General features: G+C 35.7%; 1 pseudogene; it reads left to right on the forward strand.

Moving 5' to 3' along the window:
- Positions 1-4,198: 4,198 nt before the first annotated feature.
- LOC143625590 (CBL-interacting serine/threonine-protein kinase 12 pseudogene) lies at positions 4,199-6,579 on the forward strand (annotated as a pseudogene).
- The last annotated feature ends 10,788 nt before the right edge of the window (positions 6,580-17,367 follow it).

Consider the following 17,367-nt stretch of genomic DNA (forward strand, 5'->3'; position numbering starts at 1 on the left):
TCGCTTTAATTAATGTCTTTTGAGCTACTGTCCAATCAATACGTTACACCCCGGCATGTTCCGCCGCCTTTGGTCGGGGTGTGACAAAAGCGGTGCTAGAAAGTTTACCAGTGTATTATTTGCCTTTATTCAAGATTCTGTGCAAAGTGGTGGAGAACCTTGAAGGGATTATGAAGAAATTTTTGTGGTGAGGATCGAGCGAGTCTAAAAAAATCCATTGGGTGGCTTGGGAGAGGGTGGCGTTACCGAAAGATAAGGGTGGGTTAGGGATTTCAAGAATTAAAGATGTTAACAACGCTTTGCTTTCAAATTGGGTTTGGAGATACAAAACGGGGGAGTCAGGGTTGTGGAAAAGGGTTATTCTATCCATTATCATCTCAATGACCGTGAGGTGGTTTCGGTCAAAAAAAGAGAATTCGGGTGTTTGGGCTAACATTGCTAATACGATAAATATACTCAAGTGGGAAGGATGCAAATTGGTTAATTTGATCACAGGGACAATTAGAGATGGGCAGCAATCGAGTTTTTCTGGATGGATAACTGGGTGGATAACCAGAGTCTTATGGAAATTTTCCCTATCTATTTTCAAATTGGAAAATCATAAAAGGTGCAAAGTCAAAGAAAGGTTATTGAGGTCAGGATGTACTTCCGGTTGGAATTGGTGCTGGAAAAGAAGGCCAAATAGTGTTTTGGAACTTGAGGAGTGGGAGAAATGCATCCAGCTTATGAACGCGGTTGGTTGGGTTAACGAGCTGGATCGGTGGAATGGTTAGGGAAAGAGGATGGCGCATTCTCCGTTGGCTCGGTAAAAAGGTTAATCGTGAAAAACAAAACCGTTGAAAATAATTACATTATGAAATGGTGCAAATGGGCTCCGAACAAGTGCAACATCCACATGCCGATAGCAGAATTGGATGGCTTCCAACTCGCAGCGCCCTTGTTCGAAGGAATATCCAGGTTACATAATGTGTCTCCTTTATGTGATTCAGGGGTGAAGACAGTGGACCCTATCATGACAGGGTGCGGAGTCTCGACGGGGTGGTATGGTAGCATATAAGTTGTTGGTGCAAAGTTCATCCTTTTTTGGTCTTCTCGGTTAGAGATCTTTTAGAGCTTCATAAGACGTCAATCTTGGAGCTAATAAAAATGAGGTGTTTCATGGGATAATCACAATCGCTTGTTGGAGATTATGAAAGACGAGAAACGAAAGAATGTTTGAAGGAAAGGAGATTATCTTGAAAAAACATTATAGGAGATATAAAAGCTAGTGGTTTTCTTTGGTACAAGTTTAGATCCAAGCATAGATATTTAGCTTGGTTGGATTGGTGTAAATTTTGACTTCATGTAGTTTTAGCCTTTTGCGGCTGCCATCCGGCTTGTCGAGGTAACCCATGCATGTTGTGTTGTCATTTGGTGTTTGTGTTTATAAAAGTTTACATTCGAAAAAAAAAATTAGTAATCAAACATTTAAACTTGTGAATACGTATTAGTATATAAATAATTTTAAATATTTAAGGGTCGTTTTGAAGCGTTAATCCATGTTCCTTGGAATTGTTCATAGGTGATAGGATATCAATTGTCATACATTAAGGTTTTATTTGAATCTAGATCTAAATAATACGTAACTCTTACTCAAAGTTTATATATTGAATTAAATATCGATTGGTACTCAAAAAAATGTACATTAAGTTATGTCAACTTGGTTAGTGCATGTTTAGTGATAAACTAATAGCTTTTAATAAATTGCAATAACACAAATTTCTTTTAATTATTCGAATTCAAGTATTTAACAAAAATTAGTGTCAAATTATTTTAAATTCACGCAATTAGATGACCCGTTAAATAGCCGCTTATAATATAGATAGGTCACTTGGAAAAGTGTTAATCCATGATAAGATGACAGTTGAGAGTAGTAACATCCAAAATAAATGAACCGCTAGCTGACTTGAGTAGAGTACGGGCTCAATTTCCGAATTAGTATAACGAGCCGAGTTGCGCCAACTTAGCTCGTCCTTTTATAACTTATTATAAGCTCGAGCCCGAGTTAACAGCAACCTGATTAGACTCTCCTTGCTTATTGTAAACTAGTTCTACCTGTTTGCGTTGAAATTGAAAAAATAATAAAGTGTAATCACGTTTTTTTGAACCTTTGCTTACGGTAGTCATCACGAGGTTCGATTATGAAGTCAACCACTTGGTTCACGTTTCCTAGCTTAGTGATGACACTAGTACACGTAATATCATCCATTGTATGCAACGTGTTGGACCACTCGATTGTTCCATTTGTAGGTATAAGTTGTCGCCCTTATACTTTTCAAAAAGACAAAACTAAATAATTATAAAATGATCAAGTTTAACTAAAATAGTCACGTCACACTTGGAATAATACTTAAATATTTGCAACAAAGCATCTTTCACCACCTAAAATTTCAAACTATGCTCTTAAAAAAATAAACCATCACAAAAAAAACAGATAAGCTTGCTTGCAAGCCTTAATCACACACTCATATATAGGAACTAGGATTAGTATGATGATTTAAATAAGCGTATAAGCTTAAATGCAATAATAATTTATCGAATGTATAACACATTGGAAAATTGTACACTTGAGACATACTTATCAAAAAATTCTTAGGTGTACATTTCACTTGAAAATGCCTTATGTAATTTGAACTTTGAATGCATTAAGTTCACTTAACGAGTAATTGTGCTTGCTGAAGCACAGATTTTCGTAATTTAGTGATCTTATGATCAATTTCACATCCACATTAGTAATCTTAATCTAACTATAATTACCCATAACCAATGACTCAAAATCATCAAACATAAATAACAATATACATAAATCCATGCAAATCAGGATATTATATTATGTTTCAAGATAACTCTTTTTTAAACCCTAAGTGCATCAAAACAAACCCGTATTTAAGTTCATTTTTTTTGGTTAAAATTTATTGTCTTTTTCATGATATTACATATTATCTTAATTTGGTTTAAATAAATATATCACCCTTTGTAAAACATGTGCATCTAAAATTCTAAAGTCATTCTATGAAAGAGAAAAAAACATGTTGTTGTCTTGATACTAAAGATCGCACACCACCTTTGTGGCCCGCCTCATCTACTTCGACATATGCCGCTCGTCTTCTTTTAACTACAATAGCATGGTTGAGTAAGGCCTAAGCATAAGAACACGTTCGAATTTGAACTCAGTTGTGAACCAATTGAGTATGGTTTTGTATAACATGAAATCGAACGTAGTCTTAAGGCTTGGATAACATATGTGTTCTTCTCGATCACAACAGTCATATCCAACCTTTGAGCTTGTGCTAAACTTAAATTTAAAACTAAACTAGTAATTCAACGTATATAGGGTCTTTTAGATCAATATATGGTTTTTGCTAAATTATAATTTGACGTATTAAACTCATTCTAAGTAAGCATGTGTTTTTTACTTCGATTATCAAATTTAAAGGCAAACGAAAAAAAAAGAAAAGAAATAAGAAAAACATAATATATTGCAATTGTAGTTATTGTCGTTGAAAAGTTATAAATATTATTGTAATTTAAAGTATTTTGTTAAAACGACGAATTTATCTATTGCCCCTATTCAACGGCCCATTTGTTCTATTAGAGTATTAGTGGTCCCAAAAGATGTGTAGTAAGGTCAGCAGTAAATATATATCATGACTAGTGACCAAAATATACGTGTCAAATTTTAACTTCAGCGTTTTTTTTTCTATTAGTATATTTGTCCTATCATAGGGTTTTTTTTTTTTTTCTTTTTGAAGGCTGATATCAATAAAGAAAAAAGATAAAAAAAACAAATGTTACGATTAAGTTGGCTCGTGACTTGGGGATGAATCTCTAAAAGCTGATATCATTAAGAGAAAAGAGAAAAAAAGAGCACATGCTACGATTAGGTTGGCTCGTGACTTGGGGAAGAACCTCGAGAGCATGGAAGATCTTGTTCGCAAGACTATAGAAGAAGAAGGTTTAAAGCCCTACATTGATCCTGAGTACTTTTTGTTTTGTAGTAGTTTGTTTTGATGTTTTTCTTTACGCCTTTTGTCTTTGTTGACTGTTTGTTTTGGGTTTTTTACTAGTTTTCCGCTAGTTTTTTTTTTTTGAAATTTGCCGTTCAAGAAAAAGAAATAAAAAAATAACACAAAGCCTAAAAAAACATAAGCTTACAAACCTATAAAACCGAAACAACAAACTAAATAAAAAATTTCAAAGTTAGGCATTCACCAATGATTCCAATCCAAGCTCGATCTTTGACTCCTATACTTCACCCAAAGAAATGATGCCGCTTTAATGTCATTTACCACTTTGCTTATCGATATCAGCACATTCTTGAAAATTTTATCACTTCTCGTTCTTCAAATTCACCAACAAGTAATATACGAAATTGCTTGTATAGTCTCACACTCCACCTTATTGCTTTTATGTTTACTCGGAAGATCCAGTAGCTCCTTGACCCAATTATGGGTAACCACCCATATCCACTACGCTACTCTCGCAAGTTTTTATCACAATGTAAAATGCTCGAGCATATAATTTATGTAATTTTAGTTTAGAGGGACATACAAAATTTGGCCATAAAAGAAAATCAAATGATATTGTATGTCCATTTTCATATAATTGATGGTCTTCTTGGTCATTTTACTATTTTAGTGGACTTTCCATTACTAATTTAAACGGCCAATAAATCGACACCCATGAATATATAAATTTTTCTTGATTTAGTCCAACAACAATACATGTAGGACATTCGTTGGATATCACGAAGTATACTTTTTTATATAAAGTATATATCATCACATCACAACACATCTTCATCTTCTAGTATACAACCAAACAAACCTAGCTTGTTTCTACACACCTCACAAACATCATCAGCAATCAAAACCATCCTTGTCATGGCGGCAAACTCACCGAGAACCACCCGAAAAGAAGGCCAAGAACTCCTGCTAGGCCGCTACGAGATCGGAAAACTTCTAGGTCAAGGCAGTTTCTCCAAAGTATACCTCGCTAGGAATGTTAAAACTAATGAATTTGTTGCCATTAAAGTCATAGACAAAGAACAGATCATGAAAGGGGGTCTAATCTCTCATATTAAACGCGAGATCTCGATTCTCAGACGCGTTCGCCACCCGAACATCGTGCAACTCTTCGAGGTAATGGCAACCAAAACCAAAATATTTTTCGTTATGGAATATGTTAAAGGGGGTGAATTGTTCAATAAAGTTGCTAAAGGTAGATTAAAAGAAGAAACAGCTAGAAATTATTTCCAACAACTCATTTCTGCTGTAGGGTTTTGTCATGCTCGTGGTGTTTTTCATAGAGACTTAAAGCCTGAAAATATTTTATTAGACGAAGATGGCAATCTGAAGGTGTCCGATTTCGGGCTTAGTGCGATATCCGATCAAATTCGAGGCGATGGCTTGTTTCACACGTTTTGCGGGACGCCTGCGTATGTTGCACCCGAGGTTTTAGGCAGGAAAGGGTATGAAGCTGCTAAGGTTGATGTTTGGTCTTGTGGGGTGATATTATTTGTCTTGATGGCTGGTTACCTACCGTTTAATGATCATAATGTTATGGTTATGTATAAAAAGATTTACAAAGGGGAGTTTCGTTGTCCTCGGTGGTTCTCGCCCGAGTTAATCCGGTTGCTTAAACGTGTGCTTCACACGAATCCAGAAACTCGAATAACCATACCCGAGATCATGGAAAACCGGTGGTTTAAGAAGGGGTTTAGGCATATTAAGTTTTATTTTGAAGATGATCAGTTGTTTAGTGTGAAAGATGGTGAACTTGAAGGTGATGATATTGATTATTCTTCGGATTATTCTGCGAAGGATTCACCAACGGAAGGTGTGAACCGAAAGCGGCTCACTGCCATGCCTAGACCGGCAAGTTTGAATGCGTTTGACTTGATTTCGTTCTCTCGTGGGTTTAGTTTAACGGGGCTGTTCGAGGATGGTGGCGAGGAGTCACGGTTTGTGTCAAGTGCATCGGTTCCAAACATAATTTCAAAACTTGAAGAGATTGCGAAAGTGGTTAGTTTCAAAGTCCGGAAAAAGGATTTCCGGGTTAGTTTGGAAGGGTCTAGGGAGGGTGTGAAGGGTCCGCTGACCATTGGCGCTGAGATATTTGAATTAACACCGAATATACGGTTAGTGGAAGTTAAAAAGAAAGCCGGGGATTGGGTGGAATACGAAGAAGTTTTTGATCGTGAACTTCGGCCCGGGTTACGAGCATTGATGTTGCCGGAGCCTGTATCCGATGACCCTTCAATTATGCTATCTAAGCCCAATGCAAACACATAGGGAGGACGGGCATCATGACAGTCCTTTTGGCTGTTCGGGTTGATCAACTCCATCTTTCTTTCGCTTTCTTTTTCAAAGGCGTCCTTTAAGAGGGCGCCCCACCCATACACACCACGCAAGGGCAAACAAGGACCCCCCCCCCCCCCCCATGCGTTTAAAGGATGGTCTAGTACTAAATTATCAAGTTCGAGTCTATTTTTGGCGAGTGCACCAGGGTGACCCTTAACTGGACTAGAATATGGCTATTGCCTGTATATATGTAATATACGTTTTGGGTTTGTTTCTTACATAAAGTTCAAAAAGAGTGTTTTGTTGGCTTGTGGTTTTTTCTTTTGTTGTAAACTTGTAATTGTTAATATTGCTATTTTTATGAACTTGATTGATCGGTTTTGTTTGTTTTGTTTCATTAGTCGTTAGTGTAAGAACACGTCTATTTTAAGTTCTTTTTTTTAATAAAAAGTAAATTTGATGATGCCCTTTCGATAATCGATTGTGACTTGAAAAGATCTAGTTGCCGAGTGGAGATATGCATTGGAAGACTTTGAAATATTAAATAAAAAAAAATATGTTATTAATAAAAAGGTTTTGCTATCTAATATTTATTTATATTGGAGAGTTTTTGGATGTTGGTTGGACTTTTATTGTATAACTAGTTTTCTTTTACCCGATATGTTACGCTGGAAATGTTAGATAACGATCCAAATAAGTCGAATATGTTTATGTCACGTTGTGGTTGTGCATTACTGTGGGTTCAGCTGATTAACATATATAGCCCTAAAATATAAAAAAATGATATTTGTTCGATCGGTAAAACCTGAGCGTTGTCGGTATCGGGCGTAGCAACAACGAGCCGGTAAAACTCGGGGTTGGTAAAACCTAAGTGATCCTGGGCGTTGCGATGGTGAATCGATGCGAATTCGGTCGATTTCAGTTACGTTTGTTACGATACCTGAAGTAAGCAAAAAGATCAGTAAAACCCGAGCGTCAATAAAACCTAACGTTGTCAATCCCAGGCGTTTCATCGGTGTGTTAAGATGAATAACCGTTTAAATATTAAATTTGAAAAAAAAAACAAAAATTATGTAGACCACTTTGGTGCCGTCACTTAGCCCAATAAGGGCTTAGCGGCACCAAAGTTGTCAATTATATATATATATATATATATATATATATATATATATATATATATATGGATGATTTAACGTACAATATCACCTAACGTACATTACGTACACGAAATACGTTCAAGGTTAAAAACACTAAACGTTCAAGCCAAAATCCAACCCTAAAACATTCAAGGTTAAACATTTAAACGTTTAGGCAAAAATCTTAAACGTTCTAGAAAAAAAAAACTTAAACGTTCAGGCTTAAATCCCGATACATTCAAGATTAAAACCCATCACTCAAAACTAAATATTGATCGATTGAAGCTTCAAATTGATGATTAATTGAATCAATTTCAAGATTAACTGAACAATTAGGTTTAACAATTTCGATTTCACTTGGTCAATTTGATTAATTGACATGTGAACAACTCGTGACAGAAGAACATGATGTTCACGACGGTACCGTCGATGGTCGCGACAGTGGACGGAATTGTTGGATGGTGACGGATTGCTGAACACTGATGGTGAAGGTGGATGGAATCGATGGGAGCAGCGGTGGACGAAGACCAGCTCGCCATTATAGTTGCTCGCTATTCTGATTTGAGAACCCTATATTGCTAATTGAAATCGACCTTCCACAGTCTTGCGTACATAATGTACGATAAATGATTATTGTATTTGATCATTTATCTCTCTCCCTCTCTCTCTCTCTCTATATATATATATATGATTTCATTTGATAAACATTTGAGTTTTAAGAACTTGAGAACCAATTTTGTGAACCATATTTAACCACATCATCAATTTATTAAAAATAATAAATAGTAATAAGGTCTTCTACACATTTTACTCTCTCATAGTTAAATCTAGCACACACTCTTTCTTCATTGTTACCTTTTAATCTTCTTATATTTTTATAAAAAAAGAGTTTATATATTTATCTCTATTATTCTATTATCATATTTTTCTCATTAATACATTTTTATTTAGACATAATCAAATAAGAAATTTAAACATATTCAAGATGGTTATAATTCTCAGTTTCTTCATAATTTTGAATAAACTAGTATACTCGCATGGTTAAAAAAAATAGAAATAGTCGGTAAGTAGAATGAGTTTAACAGGCCATCACACCTTTATCATATTTGTCTTTAGAATTCTATTAATTCGTGTATTTTTTAAATTATGGTTTTTAATTACACATAAATAACATTAAACTTATTCGATCAGTGATATTTTTGTGTAACATAAGAACTATATATATGGACTAGATTTAAGGGTCTTACACCCCACACCCCATTATATGACATGGATAGTTCTGTCCGTGTCATATAATGATATTTTCTAAAAAACGTTTTTTTTGTTTAATTATATTTTACTTTTAATTTAATTTTATTTATTTTAATTATTGTTTCTTCAAAAAAGATTTTTTTTTGTTGATTTTCTTTATCAACAATTATAAAAATTATGATGAAACAATATAAATAAACGATACACACACACACACACACCCAACCATTACAATGAGTTTATACAAATAATAACAGAAATCTATCTTAATGGCAGTATCATGAATGTCATCGTCGCCGTCGTCGGTATCAAACCTACATCTGAATCCCGGTCCATCGTCGTTCTCGCGGTCGTGCCTGACGCCTAGTGTGTTCGCTACATGGTCAGAACATGGTAGTGGTTTTTTGTGTCATGTAAATCCTAAGATTTAATCGTCTGCTAACACGCTGATGACGCTGTCATTTATATACATTTCTGTTGTTACTATTTATACAAACTTGTTGTAATGTTGTAACGTTGTTGGTTTTGTGTTTTTTATTTTATAATAATGCTCGATGTGCTCGCTTCATGGTCAGAACGTGGTGGTGATTTTTTGTGTTTTTTATCGTCACATATTTATTTAAGATTTAAGCATCGACTGTTAGCACGCTCGTGACGCTGCCATTTAAATAGATTTCTACATTTTGTTATTATTTTTACAAACTTGTTGTAATGGTTGCGTGTATATATATATATCATTTATTTACATTGCTTTGTTATAATTTTTATAATTCTTGATAAAGAAAATCGACAAAAAATCTTTTTTTAATAAAACCACAAAATAGAAAACAATGATCAAAATAAATAAAATTAAATTAAAACTAAAATAAACATTTAACATAGAAAGACAAAAAACGTGTTTAAAAAAAATACATATACCACATATAGAGCTATATGCCACGGTTAGACAAAACATAAAAAACACGTCTTTTTAAAAAACACATGTATGCCACGTATATACCTTTAAGTGGCGATTATGACAGTTTTTTAACTACACCTCCACTATGGTTAAAAAAGCTCAGATTTTAGAACAACATTTACATAATTAAATAATAAAAAGACAAGATGGTAATTTACCATCTCATTTCTCTCTTTTTCCCTATTACATCTATCATTTTTTTTCTTACATCAATATCTATCTATCTATCTATCTATCTTTCTCTTCAATTTTAATATTTATAATTTGATTTTAATTAAAATTGTAAATATTAACTTTTGTTTAAAATTATTAATTTCTTTTTCTAATTTCATCTAACAATGAATTTTTTATTTTTATTATAACTTTAATCTAACTTCTTGATATACAAGAATATATATTTAAATTATTTTGTTTTACGTAGCAAGTATTTCAGTCATTAGTTGAACACCGATTAGTGGATTAATTCTTGTAGGCTTAAGATCTAGTTTTTTTAAAGTATTTACATATTGTTTATATATAAATGAATTTTATATTTTAATTCTTGTAATTTAATTGAATATTTTTATGAATGAACTTTTATATATTATTTTTGGTTGTTTGCTTATAACCGGATTTACGGCATGTAAAATGTCCAGAGGTGTTAGCGACGATCGACAAGAAATCCAGCAATATAACCAGTTACGAGTGTTCATCGAATCGAATAAAGGATCAAATTATTTGAGTATTTTTTATCTTGCTTGAATTCGAGTACGGTTTAATATTGATTAATTCGATTTAGAGTTTATTTATTTGATTTGAATTCTAATTTGATTTATTAAATTAATTATCGTCTATGTGAGAATTTAATTTTCTAAACCATATCTTTTGTTTTTGACCTTTTGTATTTTGAAAATATTTTTTTGTTGGTCTTATGAAATTGAGGTTTAATTTTTTGCTTATTAATTGATTGTTTGGTTGGATCAATAAAAAATTGAGGTTTGTTTTTCAACTATAATATGAAATTTGGTAATTTTGAAATGAGCTTTATTTTTAGGGGATTTTTAACTTTTATAGTTTGTGTAACTTGAGTCATTTGTGTATTTTGTGTTTTGTAATTTATGTATTTTGTGTATGATATATATGTAGTTGGCAATTTATGTAATTTTTTGTATTTCGCGGTTGGGTAACTGATGTAATTTGAGAAATTTGTGTATATGTAATTTTGGTAATATATGTAATTTGACATAATTTATGTAATTGTGTAGCTTTTGTAAGTTAAGTAATTTGTGTAGATGTAATTTGGGTAACTTGTGTAATTGGGATAACTTTTGTAATTTGTGTAGTTTATAATTTGTGTAATTTGAGTAATTATATAATGTGTGGCCACACATTCAACTTAATCTTTCTTGTTAACGCCTTGTTCTTGAGTTTTTTAACCAAGGAAAGAAAATGAAAGGAGATGGAAGGATAAGAAAGGGAAGGGAATGGAAGGAATTTTTTTTTAATTAGGTGTGTTCTTGAGTTGAAAGGAAATTAGAGGAAAGGAAATGATAACTATGTTCTTAAGTTGGATGTGAAAAAAAGAGAAATAACACTTTTACAATTTTACCCCTCATCCTTAATAAGCAACCGTCTCCAAAAACAAACACACACTTTTAATAAGCAATCGTCTCCAAAAAATAACCAACTAGTTTTAACAAGAAATGCAACCAACTAGTTCCAAAAAAGTTCAACTCGGTTTCCTAAAAAAACACATGTTTAATCAAAAGTTTCAAATCTCATTCTCATGCTCCCATCATTCTACGTAACATATTCACCCGCTTGTTAAGAGGACAACCAAAAAGAGCCCGTGCTTTTTCCGGGCGCTCAACAAAAAAAAGATGCGCATCGAAGATTTCCTCTTCTGACACTATGCCCATAATCTCCAACTCTTTGTAGATTTCCTCTTCTGAGTAAACACGTGCACGAGAACTTTCCATTACCTTGCATAAATCCTAAAATAGTAACAAACAACATGTATTAGGCAACGAAATCATGTGAAGATAAATATATAAATTTTAGAAAAAAAAGTAATATTATAATTTGATTTAATACCTTTGTGCTTTTACCAATAGCATCAGCAACATTGTTAATTGAACTCATAAGTGTTGTTGTAAATTCATCATCCTTCTCAAGCTTTCTTTTCTTACTCTTCGAAAAACTTGGATACTTGGCTTACGAATCAGGTGCCTCTGATACAAAATGAATATCGTCTGCACTAGTGAGATTCTCCAAGGTAATATCGTTGGTTTCCAGCATTTGATCAATCTCATCAATTGTTTCTGGAGAATCTTTCGGTCTCTTGTTTCTCTCTTTTGTAGTTTCTGCTCTAGTACCTGTAGCTCTATCTTTGGCAAACAACTCTAGCATCTCGTGGTAATGAAGAATTTGTAACGATTCCGGCAAAATCAGGTATACCCTAGCCGATATATACTACTTATGTGTTATTTAATAAGGAATATATGAATTATAATGCGTTGATACGACTATGTATGATTCACAGTACGGATTATACTCGAGTATACAGTTAATCGTATTGGAAATACGATCAACCGATTAACGGTTGTTGAAACCCGAACAAATCGAGGATTACATTATAGACGAGATATATGATATTTAGTGATGTTTACGAAGTATTAAAGCTTCGGGATAAGTGAATTAAAGCACAGAAAATAATTTTCGATTTCGTCGGTACGTTAAACGAAACCTTTAATACCAAACCGAGCAAGAGACGATCGATCAAGCCAAAAAAGATGCGCGATTATTAATAATATGATGTTCTAAGATAATAAATGCCATGGTTTAAGTTTTTAAAGTTTTTAAATCGGTTTTATATAAATTTCATTTTAAGCCGAAAACGACCATTTTAGCCTCGTTTTAAGCTGAATTAAACATTTAACCGAAAAACGAACTGAACCAGATCATCCAAAACATTATCCAGATTTCAGAAATCCAAATGAATGGCTAAAAATGGAGAAGTGGGTCCCACCCCACCCTCCTCTTTGGTCCGATCGGATAAGGGGGTAACACCCCTTACTTTGTTATTTTTTTTTAAAAACAAACATCTCCATGATCTTCAACTTTCTCCATTCTATGATCTAAAGATCCAAAATTTTGGCAAGAAAACCAAGGTAAAAATCGAATTATGTACGTGTTCATCTTCTTTTCTTGAGTTCATTTGCAAGAAAATGAGATTTCAAGTGAAAAACGGTGAAAACCCGAGATGAAACCAATTCTTGCATGATCAAGTGATGTATACGGGTTATTCAAGAGATCTTGGTCCAAGAAAGGAGTTAAACGAACCAAAAACGAATTTTTACGGTTTAAACTTTAGTTTTGAAACAATAACCGAAACTAAAGTGTAAGAGGCTTGATGGTGAGTGTAACTTGCTTGGTATTGTGGTATGTTGGTTGTAGGTACTGTATTTAGAGGTAGATAAGGCGGAAAGACGAGTTTGTAGCTTGTAGTGGCGGAAAACAACAGGTATATTCGGTTTATGTTCGGTTATGAGTGTTTTGGACAGATTGTGGTACGTTTAGAGTTAGGATACGAAATTTCACAGAGATGTTCTACACATGAAAATATGAGATCTGTGAAATTTTGGTGATTTTTGGACAAAGGATGAATATTTGGTGAATTTAATGCTCGGTTTTGGCTAAAAATGGGGAAAAATAGTTAAATATCATGAAAAATTCTGGAAAAATCCAGATAAGCTTTTGATAACATGTAAAAGTCACACACAAAATTTTGGGTCCATTGGAGAAGTCTAAGTAGGCTTTTCGGTTAAACGAGTTCTAGGGTTTTCTAGCTCGGTTTTAGTGAAAATGGCATGTAAAAAGAGATTTTGGTTCTGGAAAAATTACAGGGGACCATGTGGATGGCAGGGGTCATCCAGGAAAAATTTGGGATATTTCTAAGGTCATTTGGTATTTACGACATATTTAGTGTTTAAATGGTGTTTAAAAATAGATAAATAAATTGTAAATATAAAAATTAATTCTGGAATATTTTTATAAAATTCCCCACTGTCAAAAAGTGATTTGTCCAAAATTTCAAGATCCGAGATTAAACGGATAATTATTTATGTAAAAACAAACTTTTAAAGTTTAAAACGCCTAAACCCGTAAAATTCGCCTAAACGAGCTGACCGGTGTATAAAAACCCTAAAAATGGACTATTTTCATATAACTGAGTTAAACAATTAAAAATAAATCATCCGAAAATAATTCGGATGATTTGGGTAATTTTATCCGATTTAACAGTTTCCGGTACATTAAAGACGGAAACGGGTCACGCGGCCAATCGGGGCGTCTAAATCGAGCTCTAATTTCACAACTTTAATTAAATTATCAGACAACAACTATTTTCGGGTCGTGTGTGACCAAACTCATTTTTGAAACGTAAAAACGGATAACCGTGCTAGGCACGTAAAACGGGGAAAACGAACTAATAGTAATTTTGACTACTAAACTCTAAACGATATCACAATCTGAGTCCGGAGAAGTGTTTCTGGGTTAACATTGCCCCCAGAACGGGTACAGTACTGGGTTAACAGTGTCCCCAGATGTACCGGTTAACACGGTTAAAGTTATATTAATAGTGATTGTATAGTAACGAACTTAGGGATCGTATTACAGATCCGGATTAGTATCTGCGTACTCTGTTACCTACTTGCTTACGAAAGGTGAGTTTCACGAGCCCCTTTTTCCTGAATTGTTTTAAATATTTTCCCGGGGCGGAAAGCATGTTGTTACTAAAATGTTTAAGTACATACTGAACGCATGGATTTGCGTGTATTTATATATGTTTTATTGTACGGGAATCGTACGGAAATGTATTAAGATGGTAATTGTCTGAGTTACTAACATTGTAAGGCCCCGCAACACGAGTGATTAACTGAAAGCCGGTAGAGTGTGGATAGTACTATTGGTCTGACAAACCCAACTGGTCCGGCATGGATTTGCTGATGTTTCCCAGCCAGTTGCACATGTCTATTTTGTTGTTATTTATTTTGCTATATAATGTTAGGCATAGCGGTTTGGGGCAGGTTCGTGGGTGGAGTATGCCACGGGGTTGTGTGTGGATAGTCAGAGGTTTCACTTGTGGGCTCAGCATAATTACATCGCTAATATATGATTATTATAATGATTTGTCACTGTTTATTTAAATTAGTGAAACTCACCAACTATTCGTAGTTGACCCGTTTTCTTTACATGCTTTCTAGGTACTCCAAAACTGGAATAAGTGCTACATACTTGATGATGCGTGCTTTTTGTGGAAGCTTAATGATCTTTTTGTATTAATTATGTTAATGTACTGTTGGTAAAACTTATGTGTTATCGCCTAGACGATAACTAAACTCGGAACAATGTAATATGATGTAAATTAATGTAGTGGTGTTTTCTTTATAAGCAATGCTGTTGATATCAGACGTGTCTGTTGCATCCCGTTTACGTTTCCGCTGCGGTTACGGGGTGTTACAGAACTTGGTATCAGAGCCATTGGTTATAAAGAATTAGGATGTCTTTAAAAGATACCTAAAATATAACCAGTAGCTCAAGTATTATAGGATCTGAATATCAACTAATAATTTATAGTGACGAGATCTGGATGAATTTGGATGGACAAGTGAGTTATTATGGTCCGGAACATAATAACAGACTTGTCCACACGAGGGAATTCAGGGGAAGTCACGGGGAACACTAATAGGTAAAACCGGCAACATATGTGTAAGTATATGATAATATTTTTATGTGGCAAAGTTGTATAAGTATGTGTATATTAATTGTGATTTACATCATGGAAGGAACTATATGTTTGCTAACTTGTGTACAGGTAAGGATGTCGAGGTCTCGAAGTTTGTCCATGGAAGAGGACCCGGAGGAGGCTAGTTCCGGGAACTCTAGGAGCTTACGCCTAGCATCCAGCACTGAGCCTAGTGAGACTAGCCGTAGGAGTGCTAGCCTGTCCTCCCCTACTAGGGTTGCCAGATCCCCCACCCCACCCGCACCACAGGTCACCCCTACCCCTCGCAGACCCGGATCCCGCCTCACGGCGCGGATCAGTGTCCCCTATGTCCCACCTACCTCTACCCCACCCAGACCTACTTTCCACAGGGGCGAGTCCTCCCGCCCCCAGCCCGAGCCTGTGCCCCCACCCGTGTGGGGTACCCCTAGGCTAGAGAGGGATGAGCGTCCCTCCTCCAAGGCTGCATGGCTCCGAGTGCTCCACGAGCAGGTGGTTGAGCACACCATCGCCTTGACGGTGGGGATCCAGAGGAGGAGACACTTGGCGGACTGCGTACTGGACAGCCAGTACGCGATTGGCCAGCTGAGGAGGGAGGGCGCATACTCCCAGTGGATGATTGACCGGATGGAGACACGGATCCGGGGTTTGCTAGTGGTGTTGGTGGTGATGGTGGCAGTGTTGGTGAGGTTGGTATACCACCATGCTTAGATTATGTTAGGGTGGTAGTAGTCAGGGTCCACTTTTTGATACTCTGTGTAAGCAGTTAGTGGCAATGCTAACATAGAGTGAATCTTGGGTAGTTATAGTACAGCCACTAGCCCATAGGGGGCCCTTTTTGGGGATATCATTGTAGATACTTTTGGTATATCATTCAACACTGACCCATAGCGGGTTATGTCGAAATGAGGCCGATGTAGGACTAATGTATGAAAACTTAATCTATGCGATGATGGTAGGAATGTAATGTGTACTGATGTTTATGTAATATGTACTGATGTTTATTAACGAATGGAATATGTGTTGTGTATCGAGATTGGAATTTGTATTAATTACATGTATTTTTCTTACTGTTGTGTAGAATGGCACCAAAACGGTCAGCTCAATTGTCAGAAGTGGATGTGGACCGTCTGATTGCTCGACAGTTAGAGGCGGCGATACCGGATAAAGTATCGCGCATCGCCGCCAGTATTAATAATACGACCAATCCAAGCCCTGCGAGCAATCAAACGACCACCAATAATGAGGGGGAACAAAATGTTAATCCTCCACCGAACGGTAACCCGATTCCGAGTAATGACGCACCGCCTAGGGTGGTCGTTACAGACAGTAATGGCCCTATACCTAGTGTAGAAACGAACCGCACTGAACCGACTCCTGCAACTAAGGGATGTTCAATCAAAGATTTTATGTTGTGCAAGCCCCTAGAATTTAGCGGGTCTGAGGGACCAAATGGGTTGGTTAAGTGGATTGAGAAAATAGAGTCTGTTGTGAACATCAGTAACTGCCCTGAGGATTACGTTGTTAAGTATGCTACCTGCACGTTCACGGACCATGCCTTGACATGGTGGAACACAATAGTGCAAACTCGCGGTCAGGCAGCGACAAACCGCATGACCTGGGCAGAGCTTAAGGCCCTTGTACTGGAACATTTCTGCCCGAAAAACGAACTGCAGAAGTTAGAAAACGAATTGTGGAACCTGGAGATGCAGGGGGCAGGCCACTTGGGTTATACGAACCGATTTAATGAATTGTCGCGATTGGTGCCATGGTTGGTCACCCCGGAGTCAAAGAGGGTTGAGCGTTATATATGGGGACTAACTCCAGTAGTAAGGAGTATAGTCAACTCTGGGGGACACAAGACGTTTGAGGGTGCGGTGACGCAAGCTGGTATCGTCACATATGATTTCGTGAGAA

This window comes from Bidens hawaiensis, unplaced genomic scaffold (assembly GCF_021521415.1).
Source record: "Bidens hawaiensis isolate Kalapana, Puna unplaced genomic scaffold, B.hawaiensis_p1.1 tig00004124_1, whole genome shotgun sequence".
Taxonomy (NCBI): domain Eukaryota; kingdom Viridiplantae; phylum Streptophyta; class Magnoliopsida; order Asterales; family Asteraceae; genus Bidens; species Bidens hawaiensis.